Source organism: Tenrec ecaudatus, chromosome X, assembly GCF_050624435.1.
Source record: "Tenrec ecaudatus isolate mTenEca1 chromosome X, mTenEca1.hap1, whole genome shotgun sequence".
Taxonomy (NCBI): domain Eukaryota; kingdom Metazoa; phylum Chordata; class Mammalia; order Afrosoricida; family Tenrecidae; genus Tenrec; species Tenrec ecaudatus.
Window position 1 is genome coordinate 42,255,320 of NC_134548.1, and position 15,454 is coordinate 42,270,773.

Below are 15,454 nucleotides of genomic sequence, written 5' to 3' on the forward strand. Positions count from 1 at the left end.
ACTATTGGACTAAGTGGTTGCATGTGTCCGTCAACTTCCATTATTTTTCTTTCCTCTAGATACACAGAGACCAATAAACCAATAGACAGAGACAGCTTCGATGACCACTCGTGAGCTTTTATGACCTCAAAATTTCTTGGACTCTGTCCAATCTCCTAGATGAATCAGGTTTCCGTGCTCTTAAGGGAAGAAAATTTGTCACGTGTATCATTGTAGGTATTGAAATAATACAAACGGTGACTCAAAGATAAGAATAGGAAACCTCTAAGAGGTATTTCAGACAAATACAGTGAGTAGCTTTCTACCCCAGATCCTTTGAGGAATATGTAAGTATATTTATAAATATGTATAAATGTTGCTGTTCTTAGGTGCCATCAAGTTGGTTCTGGCCCATAGCAACCCCATGCTCAACAGTCCTAGACCATCCTCACAATTGCCGCAGCCACTGTGTCAATCCATCTCCGTGTCAAGGCCTCCCTCTTCTTCCCTGCCGCTCGACATGGTGTCCTTCTCCAGGGGCTATAACTAAATGAGTTGTGTTAAACTGTCTGTGGTATGCTCTTCTTCCTATTTGGTCTAGCTCTTTTTTCTGAACTAAAAAAATATTCCCTAGTTTCTCTAAATCTTTGCTATACAGCACATATTTTACATACTCTAATTAGATAATCTTTTCACTTACATATTGTTCATTTTCAAATATATCTTTATATTTATCTGTGGTGTTTGCAAATTAATTTATTTTTGCCTTTTAAAAGAAAAGATAGCTAAATACTAACTGGTTAGAAATAACTACCTTTTAAATTGATTACCTGTTTTTTTTTCTCATTCCATGCTCACAAGATAGCTCTGTCTCTCATGTAACTTCTTATAAAATTTTTTTCTTAAAATATCACTTTTTAACTGATTACAAGGATCCACATGTGACCTCTTCCCTGGGAGAGGGACAGCAGAGAAGGGGGGAAGGGAGACTCCGGATAGGGCAAGATATGACAAAATAACTATGTATAAACTATCAAGGGCACATGAGGGAGGGGTAAAGGGGAGGGAGGGAAAAAAAAAGAGGACTGATGCAAGGGGCTTAAGTGGAGAGCAAATGCCTTGAGAATGATTGGGGCAGGGAATGTATGGATGTGCTTTATACAATTGATGTATGTATATGTATGGATGGTGATAAGAGTTGTATGAGTCCCTAATAAAATGTAAAAAAAGAAAAGAGGAGAAAAAAATGATTAGGGAAAAGACTGTACAGATGTGCTTTATACAATTGATGTATGTATATGTATGAACTGTGATAAGAATTGTATGAGCCCCTAATAAATTGTTAAAATTAAAAATATATATATCACTTTTTTACTGTATACATTTAATTTTTCCTTCATAATTTTCTTTTTAAAAATTAGTTGTTTGTTTTTAAGTTTCACTGACATACAATTCACATATGATCCATGTTATTAGTTCAATCACATTCATCAGAATTGTGCAGCCATCACCACAATCAAGTCCAGGACATTTCTTCTTTCTTGTACTCACTGCTGTTAGCCTTCCATTTCCTGCCTGCCTCCCCTGCCATGTCCTTTTAAATTTATTAATCCAGTTGTTGTCTCTATAAATTTACAGAATCTAGGTTTCATATATAGAAAAATATTTAAAATCAAGACAAAATACAAATTGTCCAACAACGACAGTATGCAACAGAGGAAAACCTCAATTGAAAACAAAAAAGGAAAATATTAAAAACTAGAGCAAGAGGGAGCTCAATGATAAGGTGTCACATTTTGACCTAATCACAACTTCAGTAATCTACCTTAGAGTGTACTCTGTCTGAAAATAAGTCCTTTCACATGTCTGGCCACAATCAATGGCGATTTGCCTAGAGGCTTAATACACAGGGATCCCCTGTAAATGGGTTTGGATCTTTCACTGTCATCTGCAGCCTTCTGAAACCTGTGTGTTCAGAATTTAAGGTCTAATATTATGCATTCGTCTGTGTTTGGATTTAATTATTTACAATTCTTGGCTCACACAGGCTGGTGTGCTTATTTACCCAATGTCTCACTTAGATCCTTGTTTTAAGACAAGCCTTTAAGACCCCAGATGCTAATCTTTCTGATAGCCAGGCACCATCTGTTTTCTTTACCACACCTTGCTACAGCACTCATATCTTCAGTGACAAGTTCATTGGGGTAGGTGTTGAGCAGGGTCATGTTGTGAGAGTAATATGTTCTTAAATTAGGGTTTTGATTAAGTGCCAGCCCAAAATCCATTAATATAGCTATGGTTTATATATGTCCCTGGTTCACTTTGAAGACATAATTATTATTTTGTTGATGAACATTATAAATTAGTTCCATGGAGCAGATAATTAAAAATAATGTCTATTAAAAAAGTATATATGTATAGGACAGCTTTTTAGTCCAAAATACATGGATTGTTGATTTGTACTGATTAATAACTTAGGTGACTGAGCTCTATTTACACCGACAATGAGGGTTGAAGATAGGGTAAACTTTTGTTAACACTCATTCACAAAAGCAAAGTGGATTAGACCTGTCATTAAAAGGTAAAAAAGTATGAAAATAGCACATATATGATAGTCTTGAGTTGCCACCTATCGGACATCCTCAAAACAAGAATTTTGCACTTAAGTTAGAATGACTTCCACATCCATGTCCGTGAAGTAGAAGTCATCTAGTTCTTCTCACACTGGGCCATTTCAACCTTGGCCTGTGAGAGTATTTTAGTTCCTCTAATCTGCTGTCAGGTTTTTAGGTAGAGACCTGTTTGCTTAGTGAGAATTCCAAATCAAATCCTTCTATTGTAGTTTATGAAGGAAGTTGTACACCACAAAATGGTGCATAACTTCAGTTAAATGTCATTGATTCCTGAGCAACTAAGGCCATAAGAAAAGGATAAAATGTACCACATAACAAGGATATATACTACATTTGGAAATTTCTATGTATTAGTGTATTTAATACTCATATTGTCTTAATTTGTATTTACAACAACCCTAGTAGGTTGATATTCTCTTGGAATTACATTTAGGGAAATCAAGTCTAAAAGGTCTTAAATTACTTATCCAATATTATGTAGCTAGTAAGTAGTAAATTAGGAATTCACATCCAATATGTCTGACACCCAAATGCATCAAGTTGTTTCCACTAGTCCTTAATAACTTCTACCCTTGCATTTTTAAACAAATAAGATATTAGGCTTTAGGATCACTTACAGGCAAACGACTAGTGGCCTCTGAGGTAGTGCAATAATAAGTTTAGCGGGGCAGAGTAGCCCTCCCAAAATCAGGACAAAGAATTTGAGCAGCAGAAACTGTTCAGAAACCATAATCTCCCCATTTCACACCACCATTTTTTTCTTAAAGATACCAGATTCTGTTTAGCAGCAATGTAAGGTAAATCATGACAATAAGCCAAGAAATTCCCCTTTGCCAACAATTGACCCATTGTAGACATGGTATCCAGTATTGACCAATGACACATAAAAGGAAGCATGTTTTGGGGAAAAAAATAGAAAACTTATTGAAAATATTTCCTTCCTATTAAAAGAAAGGAGCTCTATTTACTCAAGGTCAGCAGTTTGAAACCACCAGCTTCTCTGAAGAAGAAAGACTGGGCTTCCTACTCCCATAAATAGTTAACGACTTATAAACCCACTCTGGAAGGGGTCACTATGAGTTGGCATCGACTCAATGGCAGTGAATTTGATTTTTTTGGTATTAAAAGAAAAAAACGGAAGCAACCATTTTTCAACCATGAGGTAATTTTTAGTCTCAGAACTAAAGAATTTTAGCTAGATAGTAGAGTGGAAGAATGCAAAGCATTGGGGTCTCTGATTATTTCACTGGGCTACTGAATCACTCTGAGATCTCTTATCTCCATATTTCTTGTTAGGTCTACAAAAGCATTTACTTTTAATTTAAGACACTATGAATGGCATTTATTGTTACTTGCAGCTTAATGCACCCAAATTTATACACAAATGAATGGAAAATTATTTTCTTCTAATTTATATGAGAGTAAAAATACATAATAAAATGAGCAAGGGGGAAAGGGAGTGAGGAGCCAACAAACTCAGAGACACGGGAACAACAAGAGATCTAAAATCAATGACGAGGAGGGGGTTGAATGTCTGATGGGGGTGGATCAAGTGCAATGTAACCAAGAAAAATCACTGATAGCCGAATCAAGGTCGAACATGATAGTAGGTCAGAAGGAAAGTAAAATGAAAATAGAGGGAAAAAATAGGAGGCAAAAGCCATTTATAAAGGTATAAATATAGGCATGTATATAGGTAAATGTATAATGATCTGGATATAAGTCTATGTTAATACATTTATATGTTAAGTATTAAGGTAGGAGACATTGGGCCTCTACTCATGTCCTCCTTCAATGCAAGAACATTTTTTCTAATAACCTGGCATTCTATAATACTCATCCTCCTGATATGATCGCCGAAGACAAAATAGTTGCCTAAGTAAATGTGGTGAAGAAAGCAGATGGTACCCGACTAGTAAAAGATTTAGTATCTGAGGTCTTAATGACTTGACGTTAAACAAGTGGCCATCTAGCAGGGAAGCAACAAAGCCTACATGGAAAAAGCACACCAGCCTGTGTAATCATGAGTTGTTGACAGGATCAGGTATCAGAAGATCCAAAACAAACAATTATATCAAGGCAAAACAGGGGATGGGGGGTTGGAGTGAAGACCTAAAGTCCATCTGTAGACAATTGGACATGCCCTCCCAGAAGGATCACAAGGAAGGGGCAAGTCAGCTAGGGTGCAGTATAGCACCAACAGAGCACACAACATTCCTCTAGTTCAGCGGTTCTCAACCTGTGGGTCGTGACCCCTTTGGGGATCAAATGACCCTTTCACAGGGGTTGCCTGATTCATAACAGTAGCAAAATTACAGTTATGAAGTAGCAATGAAAATAATTTTATGGTTGTGGGGGTCACCACAACATGAGTTACTGTATTAAAGGGTCACGGCATAAGGAAGGTTGAGAACCACAGCTCTAGTTCTTTAATGCTACCCTCACCCCCAACTATCATGACCCCAGTTCTACCTTACAAATCCGGCTAGACAAGGGTATATAGATTGGTACAGATAGGATCTCTTGACACATGAAATCCAGGACAGATAAACACCTCAGGAATAGTAATGGGAGTAGCGATATCATGAGAGTAGCAGGAAGGTGGGGGGGAGAATGGGGAGAAAAGGAGAACCTATTGTATTGATCAACATATAACACGCGCACACACACACACACACACACACACACACACACACACACACACCCTGCCAGGGGCACAAAAAACAGAAATGTAGGTGAAAGGAGACAGTGGATGGTGTAAGGTAAGAAAATAATAATAATATATAATTTATCAAGGGTTCACGAGGGTGGGAGAGTGGGGGTGGGTAAGAAAAAAGAGGAGCTGATACCAAGGCATCAAGTCGAAAGTGTTTTGAAAATGATGATGGCTACATATGTATAAAAGTGCTTGACACAATGGATGTATGAATTATTATAAGAGCTGTTAGAGTCAGTCCCCCGATAAAATGATATTTAAAAAAAAAAGAATGAATACTAGTCATCTTCCACAAATTTCTAGTTTATATCAAGCCTGAACTAGTATATAAAATTTTATTAAAATAACAACCAGTCTGCAAAAAGGATATCTTAAAGGATACATTAAGATAAAAGACCATCTCTATTCAGCAGATTGTACTTACTAAAGCAGCAAAGAGATTAATATTTGTTGAGGGAAACTTTTCCACCGGATTAAAATTGAAGTGAAAAGTGGAGAGGAGATGGAGAAAGAGTGAGCAGAGAATTTCCTAACAAACTATTATTTATTAACAAAAGGCCCTTCGTTTAGAACTCTGGTTAAATGAAGTTTTATTATGACACAGCCACAATCAGTGCCCATATGGTTTGGATTACCACTATTTGGAAAGAATGCTTCACTTCTTCCGCAAACACAAATCCTACACTGGCTCAGAAATCAGAAACTCAGAGCCATGTAAGCTTCTGTCCCTTGGCCATACCTGGAAACAATTCTATTTGTAATTCTGCTCTCCTTGCAGAAATTTCTTCTAATACAACAGATTTCCAAAGAAATAGCCAATACTTTTCACCAAAGTCAAAAGAAAGGTTTTCCCAACCAAATAAACCCCACCCATTTCATTCTGAATGTCCAAGTAAAAATATCACTGAGTTTCAAAAGCTCCTCTTAAAAAATACCTATTGAATGTAATGGAAGAATTACCTAAAGAATTTAGATGTTGGAAACATATTGTGGGTTCCTACTAACACTTCACAAATTTTCTCATTTTAAAAGAGAGTGAGCCTATAAGACTAATTACAAACTAAGCAAATTTACTAATCTTTATACATGTCTTTATTAATTGCAGTACATCACCCAAATTGGCAAAGTTGTTGGCAGTGTGTTATGTATTTAGCTCAAAGTGTAGTATTTTTTTCAAAAAGTTGTTTTAGAAATAGTTCTGTATTCTTAATAGTTTTTTTCCTTCTTTTTGAAATCAAGGGAGAGCATGAACACAGTCTCCCACTACCACAAATTAGGCAGTCGAGTTTCCCACATTTGGGGAAATCACAGGGGTCAGCACATCCAGAGTGCAATGGATAAACCTCGCCCTGGGAAAGCCACCTTCCTGATCATGGTGTCTCCCCTGCCAGGTAAGTATTCGTAATATTTTTAAAACTAAATTGGATCTTAAATATATTGACACTTGATCCTAGGAGTAAAATTATATTTAGAAAATATAATGAAGGAGAAAAAAACTTGCTGAAAAACTATTAAGAATACAGAACTACTGGTGAATAGCAGGGCTTTCAAGGGACTATGAATGCCCCCACATCTGGACATAATTTTGGTACCATATGCATTTAAAGGGGAAAAAGTTGCTTCATTTAAATATATTTTAATAAGGGCCTAGGATGATTATTTAAAATGTACCACACTTGGAGTTTGTGTTAGTCTGGGTGGACTCGAGTAACATATCCATAGACGCACATATGTGTATAAGAAAGAGATTTATATATAAGAACAATTGAACATGGAGAAAATATCACAGCCCTGTCCAAATCCAGTCCATAGCTCTGATACTAGCCCATGTGTCTGACAGCAATCTATAACATTCTCTTCAGACCCATAAAACACATGCAATAATGCCGAAGACCACAGGCCAGTGGGTAGAAAGTCTTTGGTGGAAGCATCTCAGCGCTGGCAGGGGTCTCCACATGGCCATTCCAGTTCTCAGGGCTCCATCAGATTAGGTCCATATGGCATCTCCTCAGGGATGCCTCCCAAGAAGTCAGCCTTGCCATTAAAGAGTCTCCAAGGGAGTGAATTGAGAGAGATAGTGTCTCCTGCCTCCAAGAAGGAAGTATCAGATTTCCCAGAATTCTCAGGAAAGGCCATACCCACACAGAAATCTCATTGGCTATCTCCAGAATGACAGCCTAGACTCCACCCCTACATTCTGAATCCTTAAATTGACACCAGATTAGGTGACTACCACAGAGCTAAAAATTCTATTAAAGGACTGTGGCATTAGGAAGGTTGAAAACCACTGCTTTAGAAGAAGGCACCTCTGAAACTACTGTGATAACACAAAAGCTTAGGAAAATTGGTATATTGGAAAGGATCTATCAGGATAATCCCACAGACCCACAAACCCCAAAAGGGAGCTATTACAATAAAGAAGACTGTAAAGTGAAGATCGAACATGCTACATACAGTGATGGAAACATTCTACATCTGTGCTATCCAATAGGGTAGCCACTAACCACATGTAGTTATTGAGTCCTTGAAATGGGCTTAGTAAGTCTGAGAAACTGTATGTTTTTGTTTCATTTCTTTTAATAAATGTAAAATGCAATAAGCATATGATAGCACAGACCTAGATCTAATTTTAAACAAAATTTCCCATGAAGGTAAAATATGTCTTTACAGTGTTCGTGGATGAGAACTATGCAAAACTTGGCCTGAACTTTAAGCATATGATTCAGAGTTGGTAGTTCGTCAGTTTGTTGGAGAAAGAGAACTATCTGCTTTAAGTTTCTTAAGACACAAATAAAGCATATGTCTTTAAACTCAAACACATGCAATGGCTGTATCCTAGGTAGCACAGCGTCGCTACACAAATTTGAACGGTGACAATGCTAAAGAGATTTGGATGCTAGATAAAGGTATATTCCATTATTGGAAATCATTGGGTATTTGTGGTAGCCAGATGATTTAGCGTTAACAAATGATTTGCCAATGAATTACACTGCAGCTGCAATGAAGTGGAAAAGACGATAGAGTCGCTTCTGTGCAAAGATCAAATGAAGAGCACTGCCAGAAAAAAACTTGGTCTAAAGATGAAGCCAAAAGTATGATTGTCAAAAGCCCTTGTTAACACTTTCAGAAAGATCTAAGATGGTTCATCAGAGTCCTTCTAAAGAGATTAACAGTGTGCTTCGTTCGCAATCACAGAGGGGCTTTTGTCCATGAGATTTGTGGGTGTGCCTTTTGTCGAATGAAATTAATTTCAAAAAGATTCATAGAAGACCCAGGGTTTTCTTTAAAGATTCATATATTCAGGAAGAGGGGCTGCACAAAAGAGGAAGTTCCTTGACAAGACGGATTGACAGAGGAGCTCCGCCACTGGGCTTCAGCATCGGAACAGTTGAGAGGATGGCACAGGACCAGGCAGAGTTTCATTCTGTTACTACAGGTTGGAGCCGACTCTATGACAGCCAACAACAACAACAACACACACACATTGTATATGCATAGATGAGCCTGAGTAATTACCTGGTGGGTTGCTAACTGCAAGGTCATCAGTTTGAAACCACCAGCTGATCCATGGAGACAAATGAGGCTTTCTGTTCCAGTAAAGGGTTAGTCTCAGAAACCCACAGATGCAGTTCTACCCTGATCTACAGGGGTGCTATGCCATGGAAAAAAACTCAGAACATATATATTTATCTTTAACTATATCTCTATCTATCTATCAATCTATCTAAACTTAATGAACATCATCAGGAAAAGCCACACACTGAATCCCCTCCAGTAAGATAAATTGCTGTCACATATGGTCTGTGAATTCAGCTGTTAAATTTACTGTAGCAAAAAATTACTTTCAGCCTCAAAATATTACCATAGTTTATCCTTTGAGGTAGGAAAATCCTATGGTTCTCTATATGTCTTTCAAGTCTTTTTGAAATGGTGCTCAAAGAAGGTTGTCTCACTGCTGGGAGTATTACTGCTGGATTTTAATGTTCCTATGGCTCTTGCTAACACATGTGCATGCCAAAACATTGCTGGACTCCCTGAGGAAATTCTCCCCATAGACCATGCAGGGGACAGAAGAGCAATTCGTCTCTCCTCCATGGACGAAGTGTGCAGAAACTGTCTTAAATGGGAGGTCTAGGGTATGTTGTTGGGGGTCAGGGGTGGCCAGTGTTTTTATGCAACACCCATCGTAAGCCCCTTATGCCTGACTGGCAGGCAAAACCTACTCTGCTCTGACCTGGCTAGTTTCACAGCAGAAAAAAGACATCTGGGAGCTGTGCATAAGTGTTATTTGTGCCCGGTCTGACCCCTTCCCTCTCCCCCCACCAGAGTGAACACAAAGGGAGCACAGCAAAACAATGAAGTCCTCGAGGAATCCTAAAAATAGACTCGGAATTGGTGGACAGGGCGTGGCACTTCACTAGACCAGATTGGGAAACATTCAGAAGGGTTAGCAGACATACATGGAACTTTTTATAGGGGGGTGGGAGGGGTGTTTGCTTGCTCTCCTTCTCTCTCTCTCTCTCTCTCTCTCTCTCTCTCTCTCTCTCTCTCTCTCTCTCTCTCTCTCTCTCTCTCCTTTTTCTTTTTCTCATGTCTATCCATAAAGGATAGGTAGGATAACCAATTGCAAAGAGAAAATAATAGGGCCGATTACTTTGGGGGTGCATAGGGGTGGATGTGGGGGAAAGAGAGGGGGGAGCCAACACCCAGAGACAAGGGCAAAATAAGAGATCTAAAATCGAAGGCAAAGAAGGTGTAGAATGCCTGATGGAGTTTTATCAAGTGTAATGTAGCCAAGAGAAAGTACTGAGTGTCGAATGAAAGTTGAACATGATAGTGGGAGAGGAGGAACATAAAAAGAAATAGGGGAAATAACTAGGAGACAAAAGACATTTATAGAGGCATACATTTAGGCATGCAAATATGTAAATACATTAATATGTAATGATTCAGCTATAGGTCTATGTTAAGCATTAAGGTAGTAAATGGGCATTGGATCTCTACTCAAATACTCCCTCAAAGCAAGAACATTTTGTTCCAATAAGCTCACATTTTGTGATGCTCACCTTCCCAACACGATTGCTGAAGTCATAATGGGTGCATAAGCAAATGTAGTGAAGTAAGCTGATGGTGCCCAGCTATTAAAAAATATAGTCAGTGAGGTCTTAAAGGTGTGAAGCAAAGGCTTGAAGATAAACAAATGGCCATCTAGCAGGGAAACAACAAATCCCACATGGAAGAAGCATACCAGCCTATGTGATCATGAGGTGTCACCCAGATAAGGTTTCAGGCATCAGAAGACCCAAAACAAGCAAATATATTGATGCAAATGATGGATGTCGGAATGGAGATCCAAAGCCCATTGGACACTCCCTCACAGAAGGGTCACAAGGAAACAATGAGACAGCCAGGGTGCACACAACATTCCTCTAGTTATTTAATGCTTCCTACCACCTACTCTCATGATCCCACTTCTACTTTACAAATTCGGCTAGACTGGAGCATGCACACTGGTACAGATAAGAGCTCATGACACACGGAATCCAGTACAGATAAACCGCTCAGGAACAGCAATAGGAGTAGTGATACCATGAGGGTAGGGGGAAGGTGCAGGGAGAAGGGGGAGAAATGGGGAAATGACTACAATGATGTATAATTCCCCCCTTTCCCAGGGGGACAAACAATAGTAACCTGGACAAAGGGAGTCAGTGAGCAGTATAAGATATGAATATAATAATAATTTATAATTTATCAGGTGTCCATGAGAATGGGAGGGTGTGGGAGGGAGGGGGATAAAGAGGAGCTGATGCCAAGGACTCAAACAGAAAGAAAGCATTTTGAAAATGATGATGGCAACTTATGAACAAATGAGCTTGGTACAATTGATGTATGGATTGTTATAAGAGTTTTAAGAGTCCCCCCAAAATGGTTTCTTTATAAAACAAATCAATTAATAAATAAAAAGTTTGAAGAAAATGTTCTCAAACTGATTGTGGTGATGACTGTATGCCCTTCTTGATGTGAATTGTTAAATTATATGCCAATAAAGCTGCCGGGAGAAAATTAATTCTTACATAATAGTATATATATATATATATATTTAAGTAGAGAGAAGGAAATATAGCATTGCAGAGGATACTGGAGACAGTGTTTGGAGCACTGACCCCAAACAAGTAAGTGCTCAGACAGCCCAAAATGATCAATGAAACATTCTTCCTTGAAAGCCTTGCTCATACAGGTGAAAACATGAGGGTAAGAAATGTGGGGAAACTACATAGAGGAACAACCCTTTCCCAAGTGGAACAAAGTTCTCCAGATAGATTGCTCCTATATCCCTTCTAATCAAGAAGGATAGGTTAAAGAACATGTCTATTACCGGTATTTTTACTTCAGGAGAAGATTCACCAAATGATTTATATGGGATTAGTTTAGTGAATATTTCAGACATTCATGACCCCCATGGCCACTTTCCTCTCCCCTCTCCAGATCATCGTGAGCCTCTGAAATGTGTCCACAATCAATAACAGTAGTATTTTTCAAACCTTTGACCCCTCTGAGTAGGCCATGACCTTCATTAGTGTGCTGAATTTAAAATGTCAGAGTGCAATTCACTTATTATTGTCATTAGATGCCATCAAGTAGGTTCTGCGTCCTGTACACCAGAATGAAGCATTGCACAGTCCTGCATCGCCCTCGCTGTTATTGTCACTCCTGAGTCCATTATTGCAGCCACTGTGTCGATCCATCTTATTGAAGAGATTCCTCGTGTTTTGCTGCCCTTCTACTTTACCAAGCATGACATCCTTTACCATAGACTAGTTTCTCCTGACAACCTGACCAAAGCACATTAGAGGAAATCTCACCATCTACACTTGTAAGGGGCATTCTGGCTGTATTTCTTCCAAGACAGGTTGATTTGTTCATCTGACAGTCCATGGGACATTATTTGCCAAAACCATCACTTAAATGCCTTGTACATAGTAAGGGTTGTGCCTAATTTGTGAAACATTTGTTTACACACTACATGTGTTTGCAAGACAGGGTGTCCTCAGTTTGTATAGGAAAGTCCCATTTTACTCTGGTTGTCTCAGCTTTATTATTAATAATACTATCTTTCACACTCAAAATTTGGACAAGAATATGTTCACCCTACTATTAGGTCAGAGGGTGGAATATATTTTTCCTGTTGGTCTTGGTGAACAGAATTGAATTTTTAAAAACCTGTGACTTATGACATTTTATACTGTTCTTAACGGAGCCCTGGTGGCATAGTGAGTTACACGCTGGGCTGCTAACCACAAGGTCAGCAGTTTGAATCTACCAGCCTCTTTGAAGGAGCAAGGTAAGGGTTTATGTTCCTGGAAAGATTTATAACTTAAAACACTCATAGGGGCACTTCTATTCTGTGGTATAATGCCACTATATGACAGAATTGCTTCAATGCCCGTGAGCTTATGTTGTTAAGAAGCCCTAACCATGCTGTGGGTTGGGCATTGAGCGGCTAACATCTAAGGCTAACATTTCAAGCCCAGCAGCCACTTTGCAGAAGATGAGACTGTATACCCTCACAGAGACTTGAAATCTCAGAACCCCTATGTAGGGTAGCTGTGAGTTGTTTGGTTTTTCGTTTATGTTTGTGTTAGGTAACATTTTGTTGACTTTTGACTCATATAAACCCCAAGTTCCAGAATAGAGCTGCCCAATAGCATGCACTTGACTAATCTTTACTGAACTGGATGGCCAAGTCTTTTCCCACAGAGCTGCTAAATGGGCTCAAATGGTCAACCAGTTGAGTTACAGAGGTCTGCTTTCCATTGTACCACCAGGGCTTCTTAGAACACTGTATAGTGTTGTCTAACTAATTCTTGGTTTCTTTCCTCTAAAAAACGGAATCTGAGAAGACTTATAGGAAGCAGTGTCAGAAGTTGCTGTTTTCCCCGGATTTGTTCAGTACTTAGATGGCTTGTCCTTTGAAACCCCAGCAGGTACTGAATTTCTCCAATGGGGGAAACTGAGAACCGGGAAGAGAATGTACATGGACAAATTCTCCACACTCATATTTAGGAAGCCTGGGAAACCTTCGTGTTCAGGAGTGAAGATGCCTCCCAGTCACATTATCCTAAGTAAAAGTTAATCCCCATCATGTCCCCCCATAATAATGTCAATCTTAAAGTGCTGCTTGCAAGCACATGGTTGGTACTATATACACTTAAAGGTTAAATGCTTGAAGGCTATTTGTCAGAAGGTCGTCTGCCATCTAGAGCAATCAGACCCTATTGTCTGTCCCACACTAAGGAGGGTCCACTCCTTTCTGATAAGCATCATAGTTTGTTCCCCTGGAAGAATAGCTCAGGGACGCCTATGATCAAGCCAGCTCAGACGACCAACGTTAAGTCACTCTCTTAACTCTAGAACGTGCCCATCTTGTTATGAAGATGCCTTCCAGTCATATGTATGCCTCTAATACAGCGGTTCACAACCTGTGGGTCGTGACCCCTTTGGGGGTTGAACGACCCTTTCACAGGGGTCACCTAAGACCACCGGAAAACACATATTTCTGATGGTCTTAGGAATGGAGACATCATTCCTCTATCGCTCTCCAGGTGGGTCCGCCCACATGCAGATATGCTGATCTGGTGAGAAAGTTATCTGAACCGTCACACTGACGTTGGCTTTTTACACATAATGACGCAAAATGTAGTTTACTGCTGTTATAGTAAGACTGTTACCCATGCTACACCATGCTTCAAGACAACATTGCATTTACTTGTAATTAGAAATAAATATTTCACAATATATTAGTTACATATTATTTGGAGGATTAATCACTATGGTTTAATTATGTTCAATATGTATCAACAAAAATGCCTCCTGTATATCAGATATTTACATTAAGATTCATAACAGTAGCAATATTACAGTTATGAAGTAGCAACAAAAATAATGTTATGGTTGGGGGGGCACCACCATATGAGGAAGTGTATGAAAGGGTCACGGCATTAGGAAGGTTGAGAACCGCTGCTCTAATACAACCCCTGCCTGTTACGTATGTGCTTATTTGGGCTTGCTTGCTTGAGTGTATATAAGCTTGTGAAAGAATACACCCCTCCTTCACTCTGGTTCTGGTTGAGGTGAGCACTTTCTTGTCTTGTATGTCATTTCTTTAATTTACCCCTCTATTACACAACTGCCTCCTAGGACCCATTCGGTTGTGGAGCCTGGTCCCCACCCTTCAACCACTCATGGCCACTGTCTGTGGTAGAATGCAACTGAAAGAGCCCAGGGATTGAGTTGCAGCTCTGCCTCTCCCTAACGGTATGATCTTGATTTGTTTTTGTTAGGTGCCATCAGGTTCCAACTCAAAGCGACTCTGTGCACAACAGAAGGAAACACTGCTTAGTCCTGTGCCAGCCTCACAATTGCTCTTATGTTTGTACTCATTGCTGCAGCCATGGTGTCAGTCCACCTTGGTGAGGGTCCTCTTCTTTTTCACTGCACCTTACTAAGCACGGTGTCCTCCTCCAGGGATGGTCTATCCTGATGACATGTCCAAACTACACAAGACAACATTTCTTTATCCTTGTCTCTAAGGAGCATTCTGATTGTACTTCTTCCAAGACAAGATTGGAGAAACCATTTCCCCTTCCTGAGCCTCCACTCACTCATTTATAAAACTGGGCATCACTAATTAGGAGGATACAGTAACGATTTTCAAACAATATTCCTCAGAACACTCCCTTCAACTTCTAAGTGGAACAAACTCAAACATAACAGCCTGCCCTCCTCCTCCAACTAGTTCTTGCATTTCAATTACCTTAAGCCCTCGGTGCAGCCCATGAGGCAAGTGTGCTTTCCTAACTTGAATGGAAATTGGGAGAGGGCTGAGGCTCAATAGTTATATTCCTTTCCCATCTCAGAGAGTGACCTGAACACAATTCCTAGATAAACAAGGATTGCAATCTTTAGACAGCAAATTTTACAGAAGTTCAGAATTATTTATTTCTATCTTGATGTCTTTGCACTACCCACCTGAAAAACTCCCACTCTCTCAGTGCCTTTCCTACTTTAAAATTTGGTTCAGAGCCACTGTGGTGGTTAAATAATCTCCTGCCAATTTGAGAGAAGG

At 39.3% G+C, this 15,454-nt stretch overlaps 1 protein-coding gene and 1 non-coding gene across 3 annotated transcripts in view; both read right to left on the bottom strand.

Moving 5' to 3' along the window:
• The window catches only part of SRPX (sushi repeat containing protein X-linked), a 116,765-nt gene that overhangs the window by 65,872 nt on the left and 35,439 nt on the right, over nucleotides 1–15,454 (bottom strand). The gene's annotated exons all lie outside the window — the stretch shown is intronic.
• On the bottom strand, nucleotides 6,566–6,727 carry LOC142435514 (U1 spliceosomal RNA). The gene has a single exon (XR_012781557.1). It is a non-coding gene; the product is annotated as a U1 spliceosomal RNA (small nuclear RNA).